Source organism: Mastigoproctus giganteus, chromosome 14 (assembly GCF_048544385.1).
Source record: "Mastigoproctus giganteus isolate SK-2022 chromosome 14, ASM4854438v1, whole genome shotgun sequence".
In the NCBI taxonomy this organism is placed as follows: domain Eukaryota; kingdom Metazoa; phylum Arthropoda; class Arachnida; order Uropygi; family Thelyphonidae; genus Mastigoproctus; species Mastigoproctus giganteus.
Window position 1 is genome coordinate 74,142,033 of NC_143588.1, and position 15,061 is coordinate 74,157,093.

General features: G+C 35.6%; 1 protein-coding gene across 11 annotated transcripts in view; it reads right to left on the reverse strand.

The window, feature by feature from the left end:
• Positions 1–9,165: 9,165 nt before the first annotated feature.
• LOC150075249 (CUGBP Elav-like family member 4) overlaps positions 9,166–15,061 on the reverse strand; it is a 701,656-nt gene continuing 695,760 nt past the window's right edge. For all 11 annotated transcript variants that reach the window (XM_090389140.1, XM_090389136.1, XM_090389138.1 and 8 more), the window contains one exon: positions 9,166–11,327. The gene's annotated coding sequence lies outside the window, so the exon portion shown is untranslated. The remainder of the gene's footprint in view (positions 11,328–15,061) is intronic.

The following is a 15,061-nucleotide window of genomic DNA, read 5'->3' on the forward strand; positions in this document are numbered from 1 at the left end:
ATATAAGGAATCCATTTAAATACAGTACTTAATAGCGTCAGTATATTGTGTCAACAGTTGCATGTATTTTTAAGTATTTTCGTCCAATCAGCTGCAGGTTGGCTGGACGAAAAACACGAAACCCTCGAATTTGAACTCGGGCCTTTTCCACATGGCATGGGGGGGGGCGGTAATTTCAACTTTTGTGCTAACAATTTTTCTCATCATTTACTCGTCTTTAGAAAGATCACATCATATTAGCTATTGTGCTTTTTTATTATTTTTTAAAATTTTTCTATGCATATTTAAGGAATCCATTCAAATATCTAATGCCTTTAACATTTATTGTTTTAAATGCTAAACTGATATGCCAAGAGACTGTCAGGAGTTAGATGAAACCAAAGAAACCTTGTGTTCGTTCGTTAATGCTACAACTAGGTGAAGGAAAAAAGAAAAGAAAAACAATAACCGAGCAAGGCATAATGTCATTTCGAAGTACATTAGTTTGTGTGTAATTTGATATTGTCTGTTGATGCTAATTAGCGCTCTCCCGCTAGATGCTGCTGACACTTGGCTTCCTGTTTATGACTTTATCGTTAAAAGCTGAAGTTTTTTCAAGTTAATTACGTAAAGATAACAAGTCTCTACTTGCTCCTTTTTCTTTGTCTCGTTATAATTTAAATATATACTGACAGTTCACAAGAAAATAACACAAAGCAAAATACCCAGGTGTTATTTTGCGTCTTTCTTTGATTCGTGTAAATAACACTTAATTTTTCACTTAATGATAACTATTTACTTTTTGTAAACAGCTTGAAAAATAAGTATACACTGCATAACCATGTGGTTAACTAATACATACAGTCACGGTAGACTCCAAACTAAATTTAACAGTTCTCTAAATTTATCAAAAATAAAAAAATTCTTTAATTGATGTTCATTATAAGAATAATAATGAAATAACTTTATTGTAAAATTTTATCAGGACGTCAAACCTCTTTTCTGACCTATTTACTCACAACAGCTTGTTTCAAAACTGGTTGGGCATCAGTCTGCACATACCATATTCCATTGTTGCATAAGAAGTGCAGGCTCATCATTTGTCCACGCAGTCTCTGTCTGTTTCTGCTCATTTTAAATAGTTTTCCGATCACTGACTGCTAAAATGAGTGATTTTTATTTGTTAGTATTCTGAAAAGGATGGAGAGAGAGTTGAAACTGAATTATCCCTGTTGTGTCTATCGTAAATCATTAATTTACGAAGCTGGGACAAGGAAGCAGCAGATCTCGTTTACGCTCAGTCTAACGGACGTTTAACTGCTAATACTAATTATGAGATGATTGATTGGTTGTTGTAGAATTAGCACCGAGATCACTAATACCATGAGGCACTATCATATAATGTCTGTATACTGTGTATTCTATGATCTGTCTACCTATTCTGCTGGATGGAAAAGTAGATTTTTCTCGAGGTGGATCATGCAGCTCTCGGCTGGGATGGACGGACCTTGCTATGGTGTGAAAAACACCTAACTTCTCAATGTGATTTGACCCCAGGTCTTTTCTTTAGATGATTTCCAACCAACTTCGTTTTGGCATGTTATCTTTAATGTGATTTTTCGCCGCAAGTGGTGGTAAAAACGTTGTCCTTCGCTCTGCGGCAAAAGTCTTGAATTCGTTTTTAATTTTCACTACTAGGACCTGAAACATCGTATTGCATATTTATCGGTCATTATCATTACAACGAAAACAAGTAAAGCTGCTTTATTGTAGGCTACACGTTGACTTATACGAATGTTAGTTAGTCCGAATACTATTAAAAATCTTATTGTCAAGACACGTTAATCATTAAAAAATTTACAACAGCTAAAAGAAAAGTGTATGCTATATACCTCATATGCCTTTGCTTAAAAATCGGGAAAGGTGAATGAAATGTTATGGAACACTTAAATCTCCTATTGCTTCCCTTTAACATATGAGGGAGGGATATATCACCCATATACCCTTGTTTAAAAATCGAGAAAAGTTAAATAGAACATTTCTGAAACTTGGATTGCTTTACTAAACAAAATTACAAAGTAATTAAGACTTATGAAAATTTTCTCCCAAATAACCACCCTTGTACCACGTGGGTTTTTAAAAGTTAGTTTATTTAGCCTTATTGACTAAATCTACTATACAATGAGGGAATCTTTCCGGAACCCATCATCAGACCATACTTGACTGTGCTGTTAATAGTCTCCTGTCTTGCAAAATAACTGTCTCCTTCATGAAGGAGAATTAAGACTTAACTCCACTTATGCGGAGCGATTTCTATTATACTTGGTGAGTAAATGAAGTGGGCCCTGCACTCACCCATTATGACAATCTTGATCTAACAAAGATGGCATTTCGAACTCAACTTTTGAGTTCATTATCAAGATAACGAACATCTGACGTTTCAAACTAAACTTTAGAGCAAGTCATCATTTTTAATGCAAGCGTGGTGGTTAAGTACAGAGCCTATTCCATTCACTCATTAAGTGTAATAAAATCGCTCGGTATCCAATAAATCCTATCTAAGCTTGGACCTTATATGGAATATTAAGTACTTTAATTTTGATTAAGTGATCTAGAATATCCCACGTATGCCTTTCACACAACATTTGGATTGCTTCCTTTTTCTATTTTTTAACCGACAAACTTGGAATTTGAGGATATTCTCCGTCCCGTATTTCTTATTTAAAATAAAAAAATAAAACTGAATAAAATGCAAAAACCTTTAATATGCAACAGTTCTGAATACTTTCCATTTCGAATGATTATTCTTTGAAGGAATAGGGGGATATATCCACTCTCATATGCATCATTTCACTTTGTAAATACAGTATTATATTTGAGTAGAAAATGTGCGTGATCCATATGATAACAGATATTACATTTGCTGAAACTGAAAAGCCTCACTCATGCTAGACTTTACCGCTTCCACAATTTTCGTGCGCTATGAGAAGTTAGTTGGTTTTCATTTTTATTCATGATTGTTTTATGTTACCCTTTTCTTCTGATATCTACTTAATAGCTTAATATATTGGCTTGTCATTCTGTTGCGTTGCTGTCTTCTACACCATGTGAAATGCGCATGAGCCCTCTCTGATAGCGGAAGGGGAATATTTTTTTCACCGCGGTTGAGTTTCTTGGGGGAGGGTAGCATGGTTTTATTTCCCTGAAACGTGGGTTTTTCATCTCACAAAAACCGCTTTGCTATTGCGGATAAGTTGAGAGTTAGTCATGTAATGTATAACTGCCCAAACTATGAAGATCAACCCCTTAGACTTACTACTACGATCCAAGACTTTCCCCAAGATAGTGAACACCTATTTGTTATTTATGAGCAACATTGTTGCTTTTACGGAGTTGCACAGTCTGTCTTCGACAAGAGAAAATCTCTACAACGGAACAACAGATAATAAACTGAACTCCCAAGGTGACATATTTCCAAAACTAAAACCTTGCTAAAGACCATATCTCTGACCCCAATTGACACTACACTGGAAACTCAGAAGAACTTTATCACTATGTTATAGCAAACATCTCCTGGCGTAGGATTCATTTGCTGACGCTACACCTGTAGTGTGAGATCTTTTCCTCACGAAAAATCTTTATCGGGTAGGATTTCCTGATGGCACTATACCTGTGGTGCCATCAGGAAATCCGGGATATTGCTGCAAATCCTGGGTAGGAATTTGCTGACATTGCTCAGCAGTATTGAACCACTACCGCCATTGGGGTCCATTGCGATCACGTCGGAACACCTAATTCTCATGACTGTACTTCCTCGGGGCTTTTACCCACCCCAACCCTCTCTTTCACGTTATGTTCAAGCGTGGCCCACTACTCATAACCCCTGCATTCTGGCCAACCTACTTGTTTATGTCCTTGACGGGGACTAGCCAGAGACAGTAGTCCTACTGCTTGGCTCACCTCTGGGTGATTAATGGCGTGCAACGTAGGTTTCCATCAGGGGCCCTGCGGCAAAATAGCCAGAAGAACAACACACTACAGTATACACAAACCATACATTTCTGGCATTCAGAGTTCTTGTTTTCTTTACAAGAGTACTGACGGCGCAGTTGTTGGAAACATGGGTGGCGCGTTACCCTCGCCAATATGCCTACAAAAGAGACAGAAAATCATAGAATATCTGCAATTTACGACCACGATACACGAATGCCTCATGACCTTAGTGGAAGAAAAAAATTTAAAGCTGCACCATTGCTCTCATATTGCGGAGATACAGTAGTACACGCGTTTGAGTGGCTGTGGAGCTCACGTGACTCCTAAATAATATGGTAATGTTCTTGTACTCTCTAACATGAAAACTACTCTATAATATAAACAGAAAATTTATTCAAATATGAGACATGTTATAATGCCTTTTAAACAAACTTTGTTTCCTTTTATTTAGCCACGTAATTAAATTATATTAATGTGCTCAGGTATGTTAGTTGTGTTTTTGCTAGTTAATTAAGTAAAGATAAGGCTCCTTTTTCTCTGTCTCCTTATAATTTAAATACATCCTGATAGTACACAAGAACATTCCATTCAGGCAATTGCCTGAATGTAAAAGTAAATAGTTTATTTTTAGATATTTTATCCTTATGGGATAAGCTCCTACAGCTACACCTGAGACAAGCTAATTACAGTCCCACGTGAAAAAAAAAAAAAAAAACTTTCGGTTGATTTTTTTCCCTCCAAACAGGTGACATAGCCGTGTATTCGCTGTGCATGATGATCTCTTCCGAGACCAAAGGAAAGACTTCTCATTTGGGGAAGTGATTAGTTGATTTTCATGAAATGCCAAGGGGAGGGGGTGAATTATCAGAGGAAAAAATGGAAAATTTACTTCAGCTTAGAAATAAGGCAAAAGATTTTTATTCAGCTAATTTCATCTGTCACCACCAGAGCACCGAAGACTTTTTTCAGGATCTAAAATTTTTGAACACTATTAAATACATATACCAGATCTCACTTACTTTTTCTGCTGACGAACATCAACATCCGTAGTTACAATTTTTAAAATATAAAAGGGATTCGTTGTACCGAGGATGATTAGATGAAACTATGAATAAGTGAAAATAACTTTTTTTCTTGGTTCAGTATATGTACTTTATACTGGTGATTATAGATGTGTAATGTTTATGTCAAGAATAAACTGGGACACACAAGAATTCAAAGGTTGTTTTTTTATTTTCAATAAGAGAAGCAATACGGTACAAGTATTAATTATGATCAAGAGAATCAGCTGATTATAGTGCCTGATGCATTTATGAAACTCCGGGGTCTAGGAGAATGGAGGAGGCCATGCCACCGAAATGAGTAAGCTCGTACTATATATTACATGGCTTCCCACACGAGACAAAAAAAAAGTCTGTACAAGTGAATTTTATAATTTGTCACCTGGATGATCGTTTTCCTAAGCAATTATACTAATGACTTACTCAAAAATAGTCTTATACTAAACCACTTGGTTTGGCATGACAGTTTGCAAAAAATGATCTTCCTCATTCAAAAAACATCGGGACAGAAAGTAAAATAAATTAAATAAAATTGCGCGCGGACGTACACAATTCACACAGCGAGTTATATATGTCGTAGGGAAAATAGCATTGTAAAGAAAATACTACTCTCTACCAAGAAATAACACTTATTTCCTTTTTTTTTTTTTTAAGAAACCGGTTGCTTTTCTCCAACGAAATACTTTGAAGATAAAAATACATTCACAACCAACACAAAATTTACTCTCACGCTTTCTCTCGCACGTCTAACCTAATTCTAAATGCCCGAGCGGAAAAAATGAGAGGAAGTTATATTAAAATTAAAAATAATCCTAAGATGGATGTATGATATGCTAGGTATTATTTACATGTTACAAACGCACGTACGATGCGTGCGTGCTTTTTTTTTTAACCACTGCCTACGTTCGTGAACCAACAGGAAACAAGTTATCGGCGACAAAGTTTTTTTTTTTTTCTTTTTGCTTTCAAGGTTCAAAAATAGATCGTCTTTTTCTCTATAGACACTGTTCAAACAGAAAAACCACCAATAAACGACAGCATGACGAGAAAAAGGTTAGATAAATAAATATTACTGACCGGCTGTTCGTATCTGTACATATGTTCATCAACTTGCTTGCACTATGTTTCATTTGGCTTTATGGATTTTGTTACTTGTTATCTCAGCTGGTGGTACGTATACTTCTGGAACTAGGATGTTTTGGATCTAGTAATGAGAAAACACAGAGAGAGGGGGAGAGAAAGATAAATTGGAGGGGAGAGATTAAAAACAGAATGAGTAAAAAAGGGATATCTAGTAAAATAGGGCCTTTTAATCCTCCCTCTCGTTTTTCTACATTCTCATCTCAATGGATGCTAACGTTAAGTGTTCAATAAACCCAAATTATCTTACAAATATACATTCTTATAAGGCAAGTGTCTATCTTTGATGCAGTAATCTGTTTTCAAAGTTTTTTGGGGGAACAAATTAGATGAGCATCTACTAGTGATATATGTACACAACCACCCTTCCTTCTCTTTCTCGCTCTGTGTGAACTCATTCCCAAGTTGTATACTGCAGTTATAGTACAGATTTGCCGCACAGTTCATAAAACAAAACTTTCCCTAACATCCTAGTTAACTTTAAGAATTTTTTTACAATTCTAAGCCTACATTTCCAGGTCAGATTAGTTCATAGTGCAAACAAGGCTTATAATAAAGCTTAGACTAGTCTCTACTAAATAAATAAACGTCCTTGCAAAGCCACATATATATGTATTCGTGTATAATATACAAACCTTATTTACAATATCCTTATGGAACAAAGCTTTGACTAGATCAAAACAAATAAATCAACAAACATATTTCATTCGCAAATTACGAGAAACCCAAGTGTGCGTAATGAAAAAACCATCCTAAGTACTGCTGTTTGGAGCCAGTTTCCAGATAATTGGCGAAGGATATAACCACTATAACATCACAGAATGTTTGATGAACCGATTGAACTTACAGAGAAATATTAGTAGGTATAATAAACTGCATTCTTTGTGGAATCGTTAAAATTGATGTTATATTATTTTACATAAGTGTAGCCTATGAAAACTAGGCAAACTTCATTTGATGTAGTAACTTATTCATCCAGAAGATTTTAGTACGTGCATCACATAAGAAACTATTAGGTGCAATTGGAAGAGTGTTAAGGTTCTGACCACAGTTCTTAGAAGTTAGCAAAATTCAAAGATAAAGTAACAACAGTTCGGCAATGTCTTTGTTCATTGAACGTCCCTTCAGGAAGACATAAGGAATACAACGATACTCTTGGATATTATCGTTGACACATGGAGAGTATATGTATATATATATTATGTCTGAAGATAAAAATATCTTCCACATGGATCATTGAATTACAACCTGGAGTGAGGGATGACATTGAGTCATACGTTGACTATTATAGTCTACCGTTCATAGGGCAAGAAGCCATGCGAAAAACTCATCTGATGGCAGATTTCATTCCCACTGAAAAACCGGATATTATGATGGACTAGGAATGGATGTACAGAAATGCTTCAGGTCGTCGTCATTGGAGACATATGGTAAAATGGAATCTGTTAGAAGACATTAAACAAGACTGCAATCACAGAAGTGCTATAGATGGGATTAGGTCCTTAGTCACTATGTAAAAAAACCTTTTTAAGGGAATAAAATTGGTTGGAAGCACTTAAATACGACTAATTAATACCAGACCGACTGGTATTAAGGGACATAATGGACAAACTTATATCACTGAAAGGAAAGCCAATAGCAAAACCAGTTAAACTGGCTTTTTAACAGCTGACTGCTAAAGGATTACAATTCCCTAATAATGATGAATAATACTAAATCGATACCTTTTTGGTATCATTTGATTGTTTTTATTAATCAACTTCTTGCTCCGAATTTTACATCAGACAGTGCCTTACAGTAAGTAGGAAAATTCTTGCAGAATCCAGTTGACTTCAGTCACGAAGGACACACCCATAAATGATAAATGAAGTTCATTCAATCAGTGGGGAAGTGGAATTGAATCTTCTCACTAGATAGTGACACCCGTGTAATACCTTAAGTTCTGCATACTAATAGAAAATTAATAACACGCGCCTGAGTGTATATGTATCTGTGTGTGTGTATTCTAAAATCTAAAATGAAAATCCTTGGCCAGCCACTGGACCTGATCACATAGCCGCATAATTGGGCAACCAGTTTTGTCCACTGCCGTGAGGACGGCTATTTATGTATATTACATCGGCTATGAAGATGATACAATAAATAGGAGACTATATAATATAAAGACATGAAACTTATTTTGCTCTTGTTTCTTGATAAGAAACTTTCCGCTTTATCCTAACGAATGCTAAAGGTTGTGGTCAAGACATAACTGTTAAAAGTGCATGCACTGTGTACACGTTACCAGTGACATCACAATATTAGTCAAAAGAGTTTCTTCGGAAAGAATTGGCTGCGATTGTTTCTGAAAAAACAGACGAATAGTAATTACCAGTTCACAGAAAATGGTTCGGTGCATTGGGCCACGGGTATAAAATCCTATTTCAACGAGCCACAACGCTTTCTGCACAATAATAAATCTAAAATTGTCTTGTATTGCATACTCTACAAGGACCTAAGGGTCTATTGTTCCAATGAATTAAACAGCATCTATCATATGTTTGCATTTAATGGCACAGATTGCTGCAAAATCTATAGGATTGCATCTATTTACATAGAATTATTGGTTTTTTCTTTCACTACCAACCTTTTAGCATCTCATTGCAGTTGTGTTTATTACTTGGTTTTGTTTTTTTATTATTTTCACACCTACCAAGTATTACAATCAGTTGTTTTTCCTAAGGGTATTGCTTAATTTAATTAGCATCTACTGTTATTTACCTTATTTAATAGAAACTTATTCCTTTCGAGTTCCTAATAATTAACCACTTTATGAAGCATTCCGCTATTGATAATACAAGTTTAAAAATTAAAACTCACAAATTATTTCACCGGGAAAATCTTTTGACAAGAACAAAGTATTAACTTCGTTAAATTACTGAAAACAAGATTTAACTTTATGAATGAATTAAGTGAAGAAACAATTCAATAAATATGATTTAAGTTTGTTTGAAATTCGTTAATTTTAGTCCCTTTCTCTTCTTAAAAGAAGCATACTTTAAATTTTTTCCCTATCTTGCCCCTTCCCTATTTTGGGAAGTAACTTCTAGTTTTACATTTAATTTGCAAATTAATTTTTTTACACGGTCTCTGTTCGGTTTTTGTTTTATATGATGTATTATTTCACTATCTTGGTTTTATCGTTTAATATTAGATTTATGTTAATCGGTTTTCGACTGATATCCATTATAATTTAAGAATATTGAAGAAAATTTTTCCTTTTGAGGGGGACCTAATTTCCATTTTAGTAACCGATATTTCGACGTGAGTTTTGAGTTTTTCAGAATATGAAAAGTTGACTTTAGTTCCTATATAGAGAAATTTCCATTAAAAGTACTACTATCGGTGAAATTAATGAGTTTTGTAAATAGTTAACATACGAAATGCGAAGTTCAAGGGATGAGTTCAATGATCAAGACTTCCTTCCACCGTATCTAATGGGACGAAAACCACCAGAAGGGGAAATACTGGGATGTGTTAGTCAATCACAGTGGTGATGAGACCGGTTCATAGAAAGGCAGTATTTTAAAATATAAGTTCTTTTTCTCTTAGTGCGAATAAAAATTCTCTACCTTATTTGAGAAAAGAATAGCAAATCTACTAGATGAAAAGCCATTGGAATTTCTACGCTGTTACTGGATGATATCGTAATAAGTTTTCAAATGTCCGTTTCTACTAGAATAACACTGCATCAGTTATCTAAACACGGAGAATGATAAATCTGATGTTTGTAAAAAGAGTTGGAGATTTCGCATTGAATACAAATTCTCAAGAAAAAGGTTATTTTTCTTCTTCTACCATCCTTTCATTCAAAATAGAAATCATTTAGCCTTCTGGCTGTCTTTGTAATGAAAGGGGAGTGTTTGAAAAAGGCAGACGACGATATTCAGATTCTCAAACGATGTGATGACAAATTGATCCTTTAGCAGTCGTCGTTTTGTACAAACATGACTACGATCTGATCTACACCACGAGGCTAGTTGTAGTAAGACTAAGATGGAACGAGATGTACAATGGTATGCAAAGCAAAACGGTTACAATCAAATACCCTGTGAAAATGCATCATTCTCTCGCTCACTTTCTCTCTATCTGTAGTTTGGCTAAATCTTAAAAAAGATGCTACGTTCAAACGTATTAACCCTGCAATGCAAGATTATCTACTCCTAGCACACTTCTAACTGTATATTGCTGCCTCTTTGCTGTGAAACGCAATATATATTTTATATATATATATATATATCATCATCAAAAACAACTCTTTCACGCTTTCGCTCTCTACATTTAAATAAAGAAAGGGACTGAAGTGCCAACTTATAAGACACCACTCCGTACCTTACTGTGAGAAAATATCTTAAAACATGTCTGTGCAGAATCAGATGATGTCAACTACTCCTACTGGATCATAGGAAATGTATGTTTCTACTACGTACAATATGTCTTTTGGTTTTCTTCTCACCCCATATATGCCCCATTTCCCCAATCTACAGTGCTAAGTACTATTTGAGAAAACTGTGGAGTAGCCAATGATGGGAAACTAGAATCTAATGATAAACACTCATTTTTTTTCGCTCCTCACTGCTGAGATTCAATAAATCCTTTGGCATGTCATGTTTCCGATGAAGTTCGGCTTCTTTGGCGAGGATATTTGGAAGAACACAGCAGTGCAGGAGATGGTGGGGAAACCTTTGTACTGATATGAACTCTCAAACTACTGCACAGTCGTCAATGTCCACGAATCAGTAGTATCATATCAGGTTATATCAATCTTCTTGGGGGTACAGAAAGTCTCTGCTTTTTTTCTTTAAAGGAGATCCTATCTACTTGAAACTACTTAATGATCTCAGTGAGGCGGTAATATTCAAAATGCAGTAAAGGATGGATAAACTACAAGCATTAATTTCTACTACTACTACTACAATGTATCCTTAACACTAACATAACGCTACAAATGATTTGGGGGGTCATCTACAGTTGAGCCCACAAGGAAGAGGCTCATATTTTGTGCCGAAGTCCTTTCTTATGATCTGTAAAGTCTTTTCATTCCGCATGTCTTAAGCTGACCAACGAGCAATCGACTTCTGGAATTGTGAACTCTTCCCCGATGCTTCTAGCCATCTGAAAATGAAACAAATGCATTAATTATTTATTTTTAGTAAAAGACTTCATTCATCAAGAAAATTAATTTGTCAATTACGTCTGTATCCGAAAACGATTATAATGTAAGGTTAATACCTGATTTTGAAATTTGTGAAGCTTATGTTGAAAGTTATCAAATAAACATAGTTCATCTGAAGAAAGCAGAAATGGCAAGTCGAAACAGAACATTTATACTAAAAGTTTTCATATCTGTTTAAATTTGTAATCCTGAGCTTGCAATGAACCGAAAGATGCTTGGTCAAACGTTACTCGCGTCTGTCGGTAAATTGCAATAAGTGTTAAGATTAGAATTTTTTTTTTTTTTTCTTGAAATGAGTCGCATGATGTCAAAATACCGGGCCTTTGTCTTTCCACAACTGCGTTTGCTGTAAATTAACGGAGCTGAAATTCTGTCAGTGAAATGGAAAAGACACAGCATATTAAGCTATACAAGTCAGGAAATAATTGAATCATCAGCTCCAGCGACATCACACCCGAATAACAAGATGTGCCAGTGACTGCGGTAATCCTAACCGACACCCTCTAAGCGTCTTGTTTTAATATTTTGTTGTTGTAGCTGACATCTGGTGTCACCAATACAGCAACTACTTATGACTTTCATTTGCACACTTCTCGGCTAAAAAGCGATTTTTTATACTTTAAATAAATGAGAACTATAGGAATGGCGGTGGTAGTAATCGTGGTACATGTTGTTACTGAGGTATGCCAAAACGAATTATTTTGTCGACGAGAGAAGAAAGGAATTATTGTTCCTTACAAGCGATAGCAATCATAATATCTCATACTTTTCGGACTTAATAAATAATGATGAGAATTTGGTGCGTTTCAACAGCTTAAAATGGTAAACACGATCCCAGTGTGTCATTCATATTCTGTGAGCTGGAAAATGAAGTTAAGTTTCAGGAATTAACATCGCTTGTAGGAATAGTTTAATCGCTGAAACAATGGTCTGTCGTTAGTATATAATCTCCGGATCGTTTTAAGAATCATTTTTTCAAAGTGTTTCTAATAATTCTAGTTAAATTACAAACCTTAAGGTGGTTAGAAACTTCAAAGTTAAATACTTGGTAAAGGAACAATCATGTTCATTTAATTGTTCCAGATAATCCGCGGTGGCTTAGGAAGATAAATTTCTTTTAATACCATAATTCGTGATTAAACCTATACGCATTTACCAAATCAGTATATAGCCATCTTTGATATAAAATAAATAATCCGTTATTGTAACCAGAAGCAGGTATTATATTAACCCACCTGTGGAGGACCCTACTAACAACACAAATATTCACTTTTTTGCGTCCTTATATTTTTTTTATCAGCATCATGATGGGATTGTATTTATATAATTGATAGCTGTTAAAATGAATCCCATATATGTGTATAGAGACAATTTTCCGACTTCCCAGTGTCATATGTTGTACAGATCCACAAGACAGTTTATTTTAATTTAGGATTTCAAATATATATACTCAGAAGACTTCATCTTATTAAGTAACACGTTACAAATGTGAAGAACTTTATCCGAAATTTTCTAAGTTACAAAATGAAATTTATTTAGTGGGAAGAACAGATATGAATTATAGAATAAAAGATTTAATACAGTTACTTGACTCTATGCGTTGGTATGCACAAATTTATGATTTAACGTGTAAACACTTTGTCACAAGCGATAATTTAAAGATTTCTCGGCACAACTTCCAGAGTATCGCAGTAATTTATGAAATTTCTAACCTTTGCAGTATGTTTCTGTGTGCGTGTTGATGTAAAAATGCCCAGCATTATTTTCGGAAAACATACCTCTTACGGAAAGTTTACTTTCCTTACAAATTTATCGAAATGGGCTTCAACCATCCGTCAGATGGTTGTAGCTCTCCTCACTTTTAGAGCAGAATATTGTGTATTTCAGCCATTAATGCAACAGGAATAAGTATGGATTCGAAACTCGCGATTTTCACCCAGAAAACAAATCGACCATAGAACACACGCAATTTGCAGGCATAATACTGTATATCCTGCACAATAGCGTAAGTCGCTGATGTGCCTAAACCCCACAACAACATAGCACTACTTCATTTTTGGATAGAGTTATGTATCATCACAGTGTACCACGGTGGAGTTGAGCTGTTTCGGGGCCGTTCTTCGTAAGACACGTCTATATGTGGATAGACTCATTTCCGTTTGGTGGCGGACAAAAAAACTGCATCACCTTAAAAAAAAGTAACATTTGTAGTGAAACATAAGATATCGTTTGATTACAGTCATTTTGTTTGTCGCAAAGCAAAGGTATTGCGTCAGATAACGCTTCTATTGAGTCAGACAGTAATTGCAAGGTATTGCATCAGCGTTTCTAGAAATACGGTAAATACGCTCATTAGTATCCTGTTTCGTGGAGGTGTCAGCATGGCTCCATATATACAGTTGACACCAAGAAAAAAAAAAAAGAGTAGCTGTTGCTACACTTTTTTTCCCCCCGGTAATGTGAAGAGAAGACCTGGATCAGGCCGTAACAGGGTGACTACGCCTTCCCAAGATCGATATTTGAAACGGCTATGCCTTCGTGATCGCCATGCTAGTGCTCCTGATCTAAAACTTGCATAGCTCGGATGGGAAGCGATATGTCAGAAGACGAAAATCGGAGGCATACCATCCTGACTGCATAACACCGACTGTAAAGTTCCCCGCCGGTCAGATGGTCTGGGGCGAATTAAGTTTATTAACGGAATGGTGAATGCAGAAACCCGTTATTAGGGATCACCCCACAACAGAAGTATAAAACTGCATTTTTCAACAGGACTCAGCACTTTTTTTTTTTTTTTTTTTTAGCAGCACCACTTTCCTTCTTTTATGTATTTATTTATTATTATAATTTTTTTTTAATAGCATCACTTTCTTTCTTTTATGCATTTATATATTATCATAATTTTTTTTTTTCTGTTTACTAATTTATTTGGCTTTTTTTTTTTTTTTAGCAGCACCACTACCTTCTTCCATTTTATTTTTTATTTATTTTTTTTATAAATGTTTTATTTTAATAATTTCGGTTCCATATCCAGCACCATGGGTGATCGTTTTTTTTTTCTCTCTGGAATGGGCGTCCCCAGAGACTCCTGGCCTACCTTCTGACAACATCAGGTGGGTCAGAGTCTCTCTTGAGACAGTACGTGCTTTACATGGACTGGCCCACCTTCCCGTGGTGGACGAGTACCCAGAAGCATCAGTCACCTGGACAGATGATTCTGGGTAGCCAAGCGGCCAGAACAGAATACACACAAACCGATGTCACACACATATCTGGCCCATTTGTAGTGATACTGTTCTTCACAGAGATACGAGGCGGAGTTGAACAAACGTTCTAGGAGCCGCCCTTTACATATAAACATGTCCACAGGACTCAGCACCTTGCCACACAGCAAAATTGAACAGTTTTATGCGATTTAGATTTAATGATGAGTTTGTCTTCTTGTCTCACAAGCCTTAAAACATATTTACACCAATGATTTCCCCTCATTTTTCTCCCTTAAGGTGCAGTAATACCTCAGAAATACAGTGTTGAACTGGCCCGGCAACAGTCTAGATTTGAACCCTATTAAAAATTGCTGGTACATAATAATGTCTAAAATTGTTCAGAAGAAGCCAATAAGTCAGATTCAGCTGCAGGAGAGCATTGTAAGGGTGTGGTACCACGAGATTGG